Below are 13,179 nucleotides of genomic sequence, written 5' to 3' on the forward strand. Positions count from 1 at the left end.
CTTCCTGATGCCACAATTTCCCAACATGATGGGTGATAACTCCTACCCTCTGAAATCACAAGCCCAAGTAAACACTTCTAATGAGGTACCTTTGTGGTGGTATTTTATCATAGCAATAGAAAAGTGACTAATGAATCTGCAGATCCTTAACCACACATGGCTGGAGATGTATGGAAGCTGAGAAACATCCGAGATCCTAGGAGAGGCTCTTTTGCCACAGCATGAATTTTCACCACATTCTTCTCACCTTGGAACCCCAGAAAAACAAAGGAACAAAAATGTACGCAAAGACCCCACCTCGAATGAAGTTGATGGAAATTTCATATCTAAATATGGCCAGAGATCTAGGGGCCAGCATTAAGGAGGAAGAGATATGTATAAGGGTTTCAGCTCTGTGGGGAAAATTTCCCCAATGCAAGTGTTGCAGCTCTGTGGGGAAATGTATCCTGATGGTTGGGAGCCAAGGAATACCACGAAGTCACTCTGTATAACAAACATTACACAAGAGACTTACTAGGAAGACACAAGAGGGTGCTGTCTGCTTTGGAGAAAAGCAGCAGAACTGACCTCTGGGCAGGTTTTATTATCAGGTGTCTTGGGAGTAGAGTTTTCCAGAGTGGAGATTTCTAGGGTGCAGATTTGAAGGATTATACATCCTGAGTTTGGGGCAAGGTCAGAGATTAGTGAGTTTTCAAACACAGAAGTGATCACAAACATTTTTTTTTCACTAGAGTGTACCTTTCCAACTCTGGCCATTGTGGTAGCACAGACATCTGTATGCCCTGTGGAGTGCCCTGAGCAGGCTTGTGGATTGTCATGTTCTTGCAGGCACTGACTACTGTGGCAAAAATCCAAAGGTTTGGGCATCAATGGAACATTCTTATGATAGAAATTAATGAAAACTAATTTTGACTTTTGACCTCATTTTAATACATAGAAATCACAGTGAAAACCTCTCTCTGTATGACAGAGCACACAAAGCACTGAGCAACACTCACAACCATGTGATAACTGGGGTTTTACACATCCTGAAGTAAGATGTACATCACATGGTTGGCTAGTGCAGCTTCTCTGATTCCACTGTGTCTCTCATCCCAGTGACTAACCCTTTAGAGAATCACTGGAGTGAGGTGTAGCAGAGACCATGTCACTTCTGTACCACACACTCATGGTTCAGTGCTTTCCACAGCTTCACACAGTAGGCCTACTCCAAACCAAAGTGCTGGACAGTCTGGTGTCTGCATGCAGGATGGCTGCCCCTCTGGCAAGAAAGGAACAGACTCTTAGGCTTGATTCTGCTCCAGGTACCAGGCTCAAAGCAGAGAATCCTGTGTGTGGGAAGGCTTTTCCTTTCCCTCGAATAGGATGTTCATGAGAGCGCGACTTTATTAAACAGAATGTAGCTATTAATAAGCCCTTTGCAATGAATAAATAGTTTCTTCGTTGTTAAGTGAAACCTAATCACAGACATCATATGACTACCTACTATATTCTGTATTTCAGGCACTGTTAGGTACTTTACAGGCAGGACTGTATTTGATTCAAATAATTCTGTTTATATTGTACTCTGGTTTTAGCTGAGAAAAGTAGGGCTCAGCTGGAATACATAATCTGCCTAAATCAAATAGCTAGAAAAGAGAGTAATTGGACAAACTCGGATTTCTTACAGGCCTACTATGTTTGCATTGTGAAGAACATCTTGTTCATTTGTTGTCACAGTAAAAACAAAACCACCGAGAGTTTAGTGGCTGTAAACAATTGATGACTGGATGGACCCTCATGCAATGCTTTAGAGTTACAGGTCATTATGTCACACACTAGATGGATTGTTAACAATACTATGCCAATATTATTATTCATATTTTAATTTCCTGCTTTGTGATTTAATGGAATTCATTTCCTCAGTGTGAGTCTGCCCAGGATGAGTCCAGGTTTTTACTCTTACTAACATAACAAATGATTTCATTTGTTCATTAAGGAAGTTTAGTAAATTTATTGTTCTTGTAGAGGACCTGATTTTGGTTCACAACTATCTGCAACTTCAGTTCCAGGCAATCTAGCACTGTCTCCTGCCTCCTGCCTCCACAGACAAGCATGTTACACATAAATGCATACAGGCATACACACAGTCACATAAAAATAACAAGTCTTTAAAGACTGCAATGCATGAGCTTGATATGAATTTGCAGTTTTGTCCACAGCATTGAGTGTTTTAATTATTAAATGGATGTATTCCCCTAAAGCAGTTCTCTAAGTGATAGTGAGCTTAGACCTTTAGCTCAGAACAAAACCTGGCAGCTCTGTAAGTTAATATTTAATAACTTTACAAGAAGAAACACTTTCTCAAGCTTCCAGAAATCAAAAATGTGTGGTAGAGAAAGACAATAATTATACATGTGTGCTATCTTTGGGGGGGGGTGAGGATATCAAATCTGTATGTCAGCTCTGTTTATACATTATACATATCAGGTAATAAGACTAGAGTTATCTTAAGAAATATGATATTATGGGATGGATCCCTGGGTATGGCAGTCTCTAGATGGTCCATCCTTTCATCTCAGCTCCAAACTGTCTCTGTAGCTCTTTCCATGGGTGCCTTGATCCCAATTCCAAGATGGGCAAAGTATCCACACCTTGGTCTTTGTTCTTCCAGAGCTTTATGTGTTTCACAAATTGTATATTATATCTTGGGTATTCTAAATTTCTGGGCTCATATCCACTTATCAGTGAGTACATATCATGTGAGTTCTTTTGTGATTGGGTTACCTCACTCAGGATGATGCCCTCCAGGTCCATCCATTTGCCTAGGAATTTCATAAATTCATTCTTTTTAATAGCTGAGTAGTACTCCATTGTGTAAATGTACCACATTTTCTGTATCCATTCCTCTGTTGAGGGGCATCTGGGTTCTTTCCAGCTTCTGGCTATTATAAATAAGGCTGCTATGAACATAGTGGAGCATGTGTCCTTCTTACCGATTGGAACTTCTTCTGGATATATGCCCAGGAGAGGTATTGAGGGATCCGCTAGTAGTACTATGTCCAATTTTTTGAGGAACCGCCAGACTGATTTTCAGAGTGGTTGTACAAGCTTGCAATCCCACCAACAATGGAGGAGTGTCAGCCTACAAACGCTGATACCATTGCATACACTAGCAAGATTTTGCTGAAAGGACCCTGATATTGCTGTCTCTTGTGAGACTATGCCCGGGCCTAGCAAACACAGAAGTGGATGCTCACGGTCAGCTACTGGATGGATCACAGGGCCCCCAATGGAGGAGCTGGAGGAAGTACCCAGGGAGCTGGGTGGATCTGCAACCCTATAGTGGAACAACAATATGAACTAAACAGTACCCCCACCCACCACCCTAGCTGCATATGTATCAGAAGATGGCCTGGTTGGCCAGCAGCGGAAAGAGAGGCCCATTGGTCGTGCAGATCTTATATGCCTCAGTACAGGGGAAAGCCAGGGCCAAGAGGTGGGAGTGGGTGGGTGGGGGAGTGGGTGTGGGAGACTTTTGGGATAGCATTGGAAATATAAATGAAATAAAAACCTAATAATAATAATAATAATTAATAATTAATAATAATAATAAAAAGAAACCGAAAAAAAGAAATATAATATTGCTTCCACATAGCTCATTTAACTGATGTCTTTCATGAAGCCACAGTCTCTTTCTATAGGTGGTGAATAGAAAAGTCTGAAGTATATTTAATCTTTGTTTTTCCAGAATTATTGTTTATACTTTAAGAGAGATATATGTGGTAGAAAGTCTTCTTATGCCTTTTTATCAATCAAAGAAAAATCAGGAACAATGAGAAGGAAAACTGGGAGAGATAGTGTCTTAGAGCAGTCGGTGGACTTAGGCAAACAGCAGAATTTCTAGCAGACTAGAGTGTGTGGATGGAAGAGATGTAGTAAAAAGTCCTTGAATCTGAACCATTCTATGTGATATCTTTAATTCATATCACTCTTCCAGATTCTTTTAAGGGCATTTACCTGCAATCAAAATAAACTGATGATTAATTAACAACAGCAACAACAGCGCAGCAGCAGCAACAACAATAAAAAAGCTGTATGCATGAAGAATGAAAAATAAACGTGGGGCTTCTTGGCAAAAAGAAAAATCTACCCAAGATTCCCTGCTGCTTCATTGGCAATCAACTCCTTGGCCAGTTTTGGTCATTATTGTTTTGTAGCTCCTGAGGCTTTTCTTTTAAAGCTGAGGTCACACTTAGACTGCATGGGTGTTTGAGGATGTCACGTGTTGTTTAAAATTATTGTACTTTAAGACTAAACTTCCTGTGTAGAGGTTAAATGGGGTGAGGAAGTTACACTGCCTTTGTGTGCAGTCAGTGCTTGAATAAACATGGGAATCATTTTCCCACTAGAATGAAATAACACAAACTTAAAGTCAAGTCCACCAAACCTTGTGTGTGTTTATTCATTGGCAAGCTCACTGTGAAATACAGGTCTGGACTAATGCCATCACATATTAAGGCAAAATTTTTATAGTAACACAATATTACAAGGACTGGGTTTTACAAAGATAACAATGTCAGCTTGACTTGTGTTCAAAGCACAACAGATTAGTTATGAGACAATGAAATCCTGCCTGCCTGGGTTAAATAGCATGGTCTTAGGAGACCAGAATTCTCCTCTATCTAGCCATATTCTTTTAGTTTGATGTTTATATCATTTCTCAGGTCAAAAACCATTGCTTCTCATTGACTTAGAGATGGCTCCAAACCTTCCACATGACACAGAGACATCTGGAATGTGATTCCAACCCACCTTTTGTCTTACACTCAAGTCTATATCAGATCATATTTTCCAGTAATGGCTGTTATGTGGTCTCAGATTCCAGCAAACCTTAATCTACCTCTTGCAGCATGGCACCACTCTTGTGCAATGAGTTTTTAATGACATTGGCCTTTAGAGTATGTCAGAGATGATACACACACTTTGAGTTGATTATAAAAATAGAGCAAATTATAATGCCACATATAATTGTCATCTTGGATGCTTACAGCTTAATAAACTCACACTTTCTAGCTCTTTTTGAACTCTGGCTGGCTGGTTTAACTCAGATGTTCTGGCCCAAACTCCCTTCCAAGTTGACTGGTTCAAACTAGCTTCTTTTGGCTCCTCACTGAATTGTTCTGCTTGGCCTCAAACTAACTTTGACAGTCTGTTTTAATCTTCTGGTTCCTTCTTATTATCTGGCTAGTTCTGTCTTCATATGTGTCTAGCTTGTTCTCTTTGCAACTTGCCACTCTAAAACCGTCCCAGCAAAAACTGCCTTTCAACTTCATGAACTGACTGTACAAACTGCTTAAGGAACCCAGCAACCACTGACTCCGACACTGACTGAACTGAATTCAACTGCATTCGACTGACTTACTCTGTGCTGTTCTTAAGTAGCCTCTCTTCCCTGTCTGTTCTCATGAGAGTTGGGTATATCCTATTTCAGACTCATTCCAACAAATCTTTCTCTGATTCATCACTTTGTCTGCCTCTCAATTAGCTGTCACCTTCAAACATGGTTGCTTCCTTCAACTAACTTAACTAATGTGTGTACTAAAGGTGTGTTTTTATTCCATCCAGAGGAATTAAAGTTGTGTCTGTATTACAGCTAGAGGGATCAAATATGTGTACCAAGAGCATGTCTATATTCCAGTAAGATCCCTCAGATGTAGACTTTTTAATATGTGATTCTTTGCCAGAACAGCCATGTTGTTGGATTAAAATTCTTCTACAACATGAGAAGTCCATTGAATCAACTGGAGAGATTATAGAGAGACACTACTCAGATGCAGTACAGTCTAGGCCAATAACCAGCCTTTCCCTTTGATATTTGAGTCATGAAACTTCTAGTTGATTGCACTTTGAGCTGCAGAGTCCCCTCTGATGTTTAGGTCTCCTTCCCTGAAGAAGTTAAAATAACTGCATCCCACTAGCCCTCCACAACTTCTTCCAACATGTAATCTGTCTGTGTCACAAGAGGGTTTTTGTGCCACCTGCTTTGAGAGGCCATAACTACACAGTGTCTCTTTTTGTTACAAATGCAAAGCTTCAGGTCAAATTAGCTCAATTAAAAGAGAGAGAGAGCACAAGTATAGCTCACCCGATAAGAATGAAACAGATCAAAAATAATAAAGGCATGAGCATAAACTCCACTCATGTGGGGTCTGCCATCCCATCTCACTGATTCCATTTCATCTCACTGTCATCTCCATTTCTTCCAAAGTCTGACTTCATTTTCTATGATGGTGGCAATCTCTGTGCTTTTCCCTGTGTACAATGAGAGGCAGCACCTCAACCTTGCTGTGAGTCAGCTGATTCTCTGATTTGAGGTATTCGTCCTGCCCTACTTCCAAGAACAGAATGGGAAGCATAATAAGGAGAACTTCATTTGCCAGTTAAAATGAGAAAGTAAATGTTTCAATAGGAAAGTAGGAACTCGGAACCTCCTTGGAGGCAGCAGCACGGCAGCTGTGCACTCAGCAGACCTGACATTCAGCTACGTTTGTTGGCAAGTGTTATAGCTCAAAAGTTCTTGGGGGAGATTTTGGGTTATGGATTGAACATAATCTCTTCAGAGAAAGTCTGCAGGATTAAATTCACTTGTAGAAATCACCACTATTTTGGAATTTTGGGGTTGCTAGTTCTCATTGGTCTGCAGGAATAACACATCTCTTCAGTGGAACAAGGATGTAATGAGCATGGGTTTGTCTTGTCTTTGAAGGAAGCTCCCAAAGCTGTTTGTCCACCCAGATCTTCTTTTCATTGAATTCCAGGCCACAGGTGGCACAGAATAAAGCACTGAGAATAGTTCATGTTCCTGAAGGATAATGCCCTTTACCCCTCTCAAGAGCCTCACACTGCTACTCTGTGTCTTATCACCCTCCATAAGACCGCTGCCCTCCTGTACACTCCTGATGGGAAACTAATTGCAGGCATAACCTCATGACTGCCTATGTTCCCCTGCATTCTATAACAGGTAGTCATTGCAAACCTGTTGGGGTTGATCACAGCATAGCAACTTGTACTTGGTAAGCTCAGTATTCATAGCATGGCATCCTTTAACTCAAAGGGATTGTGGACAAATGGTACTTGTTCAAGTATCATTTGAGGCAAATATGAAAGATAGGGTTTTTTGTTTTGTTTGTTTTGTTTTTGTTTTTGTTTTTGTTTTGGTTTTTCTTTTCTTTTTCTTTTTTTTTTTTGTCTGATACCCTTCTTAGCAGGCAGGCAGTGACCAGGTTTGGTCAAGAAGCCTTCTAGTAACATTAGGGAGTTTACCCTGCCAGAAACCTTCAGTTGCTTTAGAACTGTACTTCAGATCCTTATATTGGGTAGATTTCTAAGACAAGAAGCTGAGCTGACACAGAACTAACAGTGGGGAGCAGATGACTGAATGTATACTATTGACATGAGTGTAACTAAGCCAAGGATCCCGATGCTTAAGACCCATGAGAATAACAAGGCATTCCCTGGGTCAGGCTCAAGATCTTTCCTGGTGTGAGTATAGATGCTGTGTGCAGAAAGCATCAACAGCAGTTTCCTTCTTCCTCTTCAGCATGACTGCAGCCCGAGACTACTCCCCTACAGAGACTTCCTACTGATATTAAATAACCTCCTCCTCATCCCTCAAATGCCAAAAAGAAATTTTATACACACTGAGTTTCTGATAGGATCCTGGTACATCTCCATCAAAGCATATGGCTCAATCAATCCCAGCTTCATTCATGTGTCTGTTGTTTCTTCATGTTTGTCATCCCAGTTGGGCCAATCCCAAAGCAATGCAGGTCACAGCATGTCTCTGTAGGAAGAATAGAGGATCAAGTTTGTCTCAGCAATCCTGACTGTAACCTAGAAGCTGTGTTTATCACTTTGAACTAGTTGATAGTCTTTACCTTCAATGTTTGCCAGACAGGACTATGGTGGAACATAAGGCCTCCTGAAGATAGAAGCAAGGTAACATTCATTTCTCTCGACATTCTCATGAAATTCTTTCAACTTCCAATGATTCCTGTTGACTATTCATCCAATTTTTATAGAATCCCTATTGTGTTCCTGACCAGGTCACCAGCTGAGATGGTTGACGGTCCCATAATACATTCGTATCCCACCCCTTTTCAGGAAAAGAATGGTAAAAGAGCAAGGAGTAACTTTGTTTCCCACTAGTTAGTAACAATTTAAATGGGAAAGCAAAACTTCAGCTAGGAAAGCAGAAACTCCAAGATGCTCAGAGGAAGCTTTACAGCTCAGAACTCTCATCAGGCTTCCTGATGCTGGCTGAGAGATTGTTGGCAGTGTTAGAGCCCCAAAACTCTTGGGGGGCTGCTTTGAGATGCCAATGGGGAGCAGTGTCTTGTAAAGTAAGTCTGTAGAAAGCTGGTCACTTACAGGAAGAGCTTGTGAAGCAGGTCTTCTCTCTCTGTCAAGTCTTGGAGCCTGGAGTCACAAGACTATGGTGACAAATCCTAGAAGCTAGGACAGTTGTAGGAGTGAATTCTATTCCAAAGCTGAAGAATGTCTTCGTGGAGGCTGTGGCTAGAATAAATCTCCCATTCTGCCTTTGCAGTCATGACCTGGAGGCCAGCCCCTAGCATGTTCTCTCCTTGGGTCAGAAGACTCTGGCACCATGAGCCTCCAGTGAGATCTTCACCAACACTCTTTGAAGCAGTCTTCTCTCTCTATTTTTCGGTGGGTAGGTCCCTGGCCAGGACAAGCCGAGAGCTGAATTTTGAAGTCTTCCTTCTCTGTCTTGTCCAACCAGTGCTCTGATGAGACTACTTCCCTGTAGCTTATCACCTCAGATATTCAGGATAGGTAGGACCCTGGCTTCCTGAATGTGCATGCCTGCAAATAAGATAAAAATGTGACCAATCAGGCTATTAGACTTGGGAGAAGAGGGGTAAAACACAAATTCAGGAGGCTTTTGGAAAAGGATATATAATAAATGTGAAGCAGAGCCCCAACACAACTTACCATGCTGCTGCTCCTTCCCAGTAAAGAACATTGGTACAGATGGCTAAATTAGTAGTTAATTATTGCAAAAGCATTGGAGAATCAATACAACACATAAGGATTAGACCACCAGATTTCTTGACACCTTTCTCATATTTAAAAACATTATTTCTCTGAAAGGACTATTTGCTACTGTAGAGCCTATTTTCCCAGCACTCGGAATATTGAGTAAAGACTTTCATGTCTTGATTCTTTCTTCCTAGGACTTTGTTCGTGTACAGTTTCTAAAAATACATCGAAGACTTTAATCTTAGTAGTCGATGATGAAAGAGACTGAAGAGAGCAAGAGGCTGGTGGGAAAGATTCATGAAAAGAGGCTGTATCTACAAAAGCCAACCGACTGATTAAAACCTCAAAGGGAGAGACAGAGCAAAATAGAGGGGGAAAGGAGAGAGAGAGAGAGAGAGAGAGAGAGAGAGAGAGAGAGAGAGAGAGAGAGAGAGAGAGAGGCGGGGGGGGGGCAGAGGGAGGGAGGGAGGAGGAGGAGAGAGACAGAGAGGGGGGCAAGGAAAGAAGTATTTGGGATCATATAGTTACTATTTTAGGCCACAGTAGACACTTTGTATTCTAGTTCATTTCCATTTTGCTTTCTGCCTTTGTTTCCTTTTTCACTCTTTGTCTCCCACCCTCTCCTTCATTTCCTGCCTCCTACCTTTCCTTTTTCCAGATCATTCTTGTATATCACTATTATGAGCTGACACAGCAATTCACTAATTTGAAGTTTTGACTTGAAAACTGTCATGTCACCAGATTTCTCCTTTCATAGCTATCTCCCTAGTTAACATTTGAATAAGTACATGACAAAATGATAGGATTACAAATGTTTTGTTGGCACCAGTCATAGCTAGGATCGAGAGTCTGCTGGATTCTGTTAAGTGGTGCTTGCCTGCCATCTTTTCCATAACATCCTGCACAATGTTTCATGGTAACGGCCACCTGCAACACATTCTAAGGACAGCACATGAGCCATTGGCCTGTCTGTTTTTCCTCACAATTAATCCTATTGTTATTCCACTCTGGGCAAGCTTACCCTTAGAAATCCTTTGAGCTTTCTGATGAAATGTGTTACAATAATTTTAAGACGCAGTTAGTAATTAAAGTCTCTGAGACAGTGTTCCTCTATTTCTATATATTATGAAGTATCAAACTAGTCTGTTTCAGGGGTTAAAAAACAAGTATTTTTAAAGTAGATATCTGTCATTATGAATATGCAGGAAATAAATATTTTGACCTCTTTTCACTCCATATTTCTTTAACCGTTGCTTGTCATCCCAGGGGAGGTAGCATAGATGCCACTGAGGGAAGGGTATGCACTCTGTAGATAAGTCTCACTGTTCATCAGCTAGCTTGACATGCACTTGAATGAAGTGCAAGCAAGAACTATGAAAGCCCTGTTGAGAAAACTCAAGCTAGCCCCATCAGATAGACAACAGAGGTAAAGATGACTCTCAGGTAGTCCTATAAGAAGTAAAACTTGTCACAAAACTAGTCTGCTATGCTTCCAGCTGTTGCAAATAATGCCATGAATAGGAGTATGTCACCTGAGGCAGTTCTGTGGCTGAGCCACAGCCTCAGGACAATTATATCTCAATTTTGTGAAACCGGCATTATGATATAATTGTGATCTATGTCCAGTCTGAACCCCAGGGACTCAGTAGAGACCCTGACATTTGGATTAGCCTACTTCCACATAATGAATATTCCTTCCACCCCAATGTATTTGTCATTGAGAATATTTCAAACATTCTTTAAAAGAACACATTTGATGCTTTAAAATGATCTGTCCTGCATTTATCAAACATGATTTTCAAATGGAAGTCTTCTTTATTAACAAATGAGCTCAGGGCCCTTGTGGACAGCTGGAGACAGGATTCAAATACTTCAATGCTTTCTGCAGAAAAGAGGTTTTACAGGCAGTGAAGCACTAGCACAAAGGTTTCCTTTGCTACTTCAAAACTGAAACATTTTCTTGAAGGTTGACCTTGGCAAAAAGAAGACAATTAGAGATGGAAGTATGTAAGTGACAAGAAGCAATTTTGTATTTTTTTATTAATCATTTTATTTGTTTATAATTCAAATGTTATCCTCCTTTCTAATCTCCCTTCTACAAAACCCCCACACTCCCCTCTTTGCCTCTAAGAGGGTGTCCCACACCCACCCACCTATTCCTGCCTCATCCCTCTAGTATCCCCCTTCTCTGGGGTCATCAAACTTTTACAGGACCAAGTGCCTCCCCTCCCACTGATGTAGATTATCTTAAGAGATGTATATTCCTTTTTAAAAAAGGTAACTAGTAATTTGATTTCAAGACTATTTCCTAGGTGTAGAACAGTTGAAATCTACAGCTGACTGCAGCAATTCTGAACTCAGAGAGGAAGCAGAAGCCCACAGAATCCACTTCCCAAGCATCTGAAAGAATGTGGAATGTGCTCACATAGCCCATGGAAACTGAGGATGAAAAAGATATTATGTCATCTCATTGACACTAATTTCCTCCAAACACTCTACAGACACTTAGCAAAACCCATTAGCTGAAAGATGCTAAAAATTTTGAGGCTCTGATATTGTAAACCATTTACTTAATTGGTCAAAGCCAAAAGTTACCATTGTAGTTTACTAGTGACTGTATATTTTTATGCAAAGCTTAAATAATGGCAAAGAAGTTAAGAATACATGGACACTTATATTTATTCTTTTGTTGTCCGAGAAATTTATGGATAAATAAAATGTTTTGAAAAAGTCCATTGTCCATTACTTCCTCTTCCTTTATCCCCAACCCCCACCACTATTCTCTCCCAATTTTCCATCTTCATTTTTTTTGAAACTATAAACCTATGGAGTCCATTTAATGCTGGCAATTTTGTGTGGGTCTGGGACCATATACTAGATCATTAATAATCTCTCAGGGGCTAAATCCTTAGAGAAAGCTGATTCTCTCTCCCCTGCAGTCATAGCTGCCAATAGATCCTGAGATAGGGCTGATATTTGAGGATCACCACTGTTCTCCATTCTGAGTGTTTGTTTGGCTTGTTCTCATGCAGCTAATGTGTTGGCTGCCATAGCCGCACTCATGCTCATATGTCCTGACATGTTCTGAAAACACTGCTTCACTGTAATCACTGGCTTTTTACTATTTCTCTGCCCCCTCTTTCTCAAGCCTTAAATCTCGAGTAGAGAGTGTATAGACGTCTCACTTAGGGCTGAATAGTGAACAAGTTTTTATGTCCCTTACATTGGCCAGTTGTGGATCTCTATGTTGGTCACTATGTACTGAAAAGAGAATTTTTTTTTCTGGTTAAGATGGGAAGATAATCTAATTGGAAGACATTCTTATATGTAAGAGTAAGTTAATAGGAATTGGATTGATATCTCCACTAGCAGTTCTTCCCTTGGTTTTATCATCTAGCTTGCTATGTGTTTATTGCTTTATTAATTGGTGTATGCAAGAATCCTGACTTGTGGATCATTTAAAGCCACACCAATGGCCTTAAAACCAATCAGAAAATGGCTGATTCCTCCTCTATCATTTCTACCACTATTTTACCAGCTTTATTCCTTTTCAGTCCTAGTGTTATCATGGATTTCAGGGTTTCCAGCTGGGCAAAACTTGATCGCATTCACAGTGCCTTCCAGTACCATGAAAGCTAGGCAAAAGGGATGAATATCCATAGTCAGTAGCAGACTCACTTTTTCTATGGTCTATGATGTAAATATGTGGTGCTATTAGAAATGGAACATTACCATCAAGTTATTGAGGGTAAGTAAGAGGAATGGAAGTGGACTATAAAGTTGGGGATGGATCTAGGAGTCCCCATTGACACCATTGACAGATTTTCTTCAAAGTAGGTAACCAATACCTGGCACTGCACTTTTAATGCCTATCATGTCTAGGGGAGACATTGTACTTCTGACATAGGATAACTCCATTTAAAATTTTTATATATGTATATATTTTAAAAAGAGACATTTGTTAATTCATGTTTATTGCTGCTATATTCACAATAGGATAATTAAAATGTGGTAATTCACACAATAAATATTCGGGTATTAAGGAAAATGAAACTATGAAATTTCTATGGATAGAACCTGAGAACATTATATCCTGAGGGACGTCACCCAGATTCAGAAAACAAAACAAAACAA

This window comes from Mus caroli, unplaced genomic scaffold, assembly GCF_978045245.1.
Source record: "Mus caroli unplaced genomic scaffold, Mus_caroli_1 scaffold_6, whole genome shotgun sequence".
NCBI lineage: Eukaryota > Metazoa > Chordata > Mammalia > Rodentia > Muridae > Mus > Mus caroli.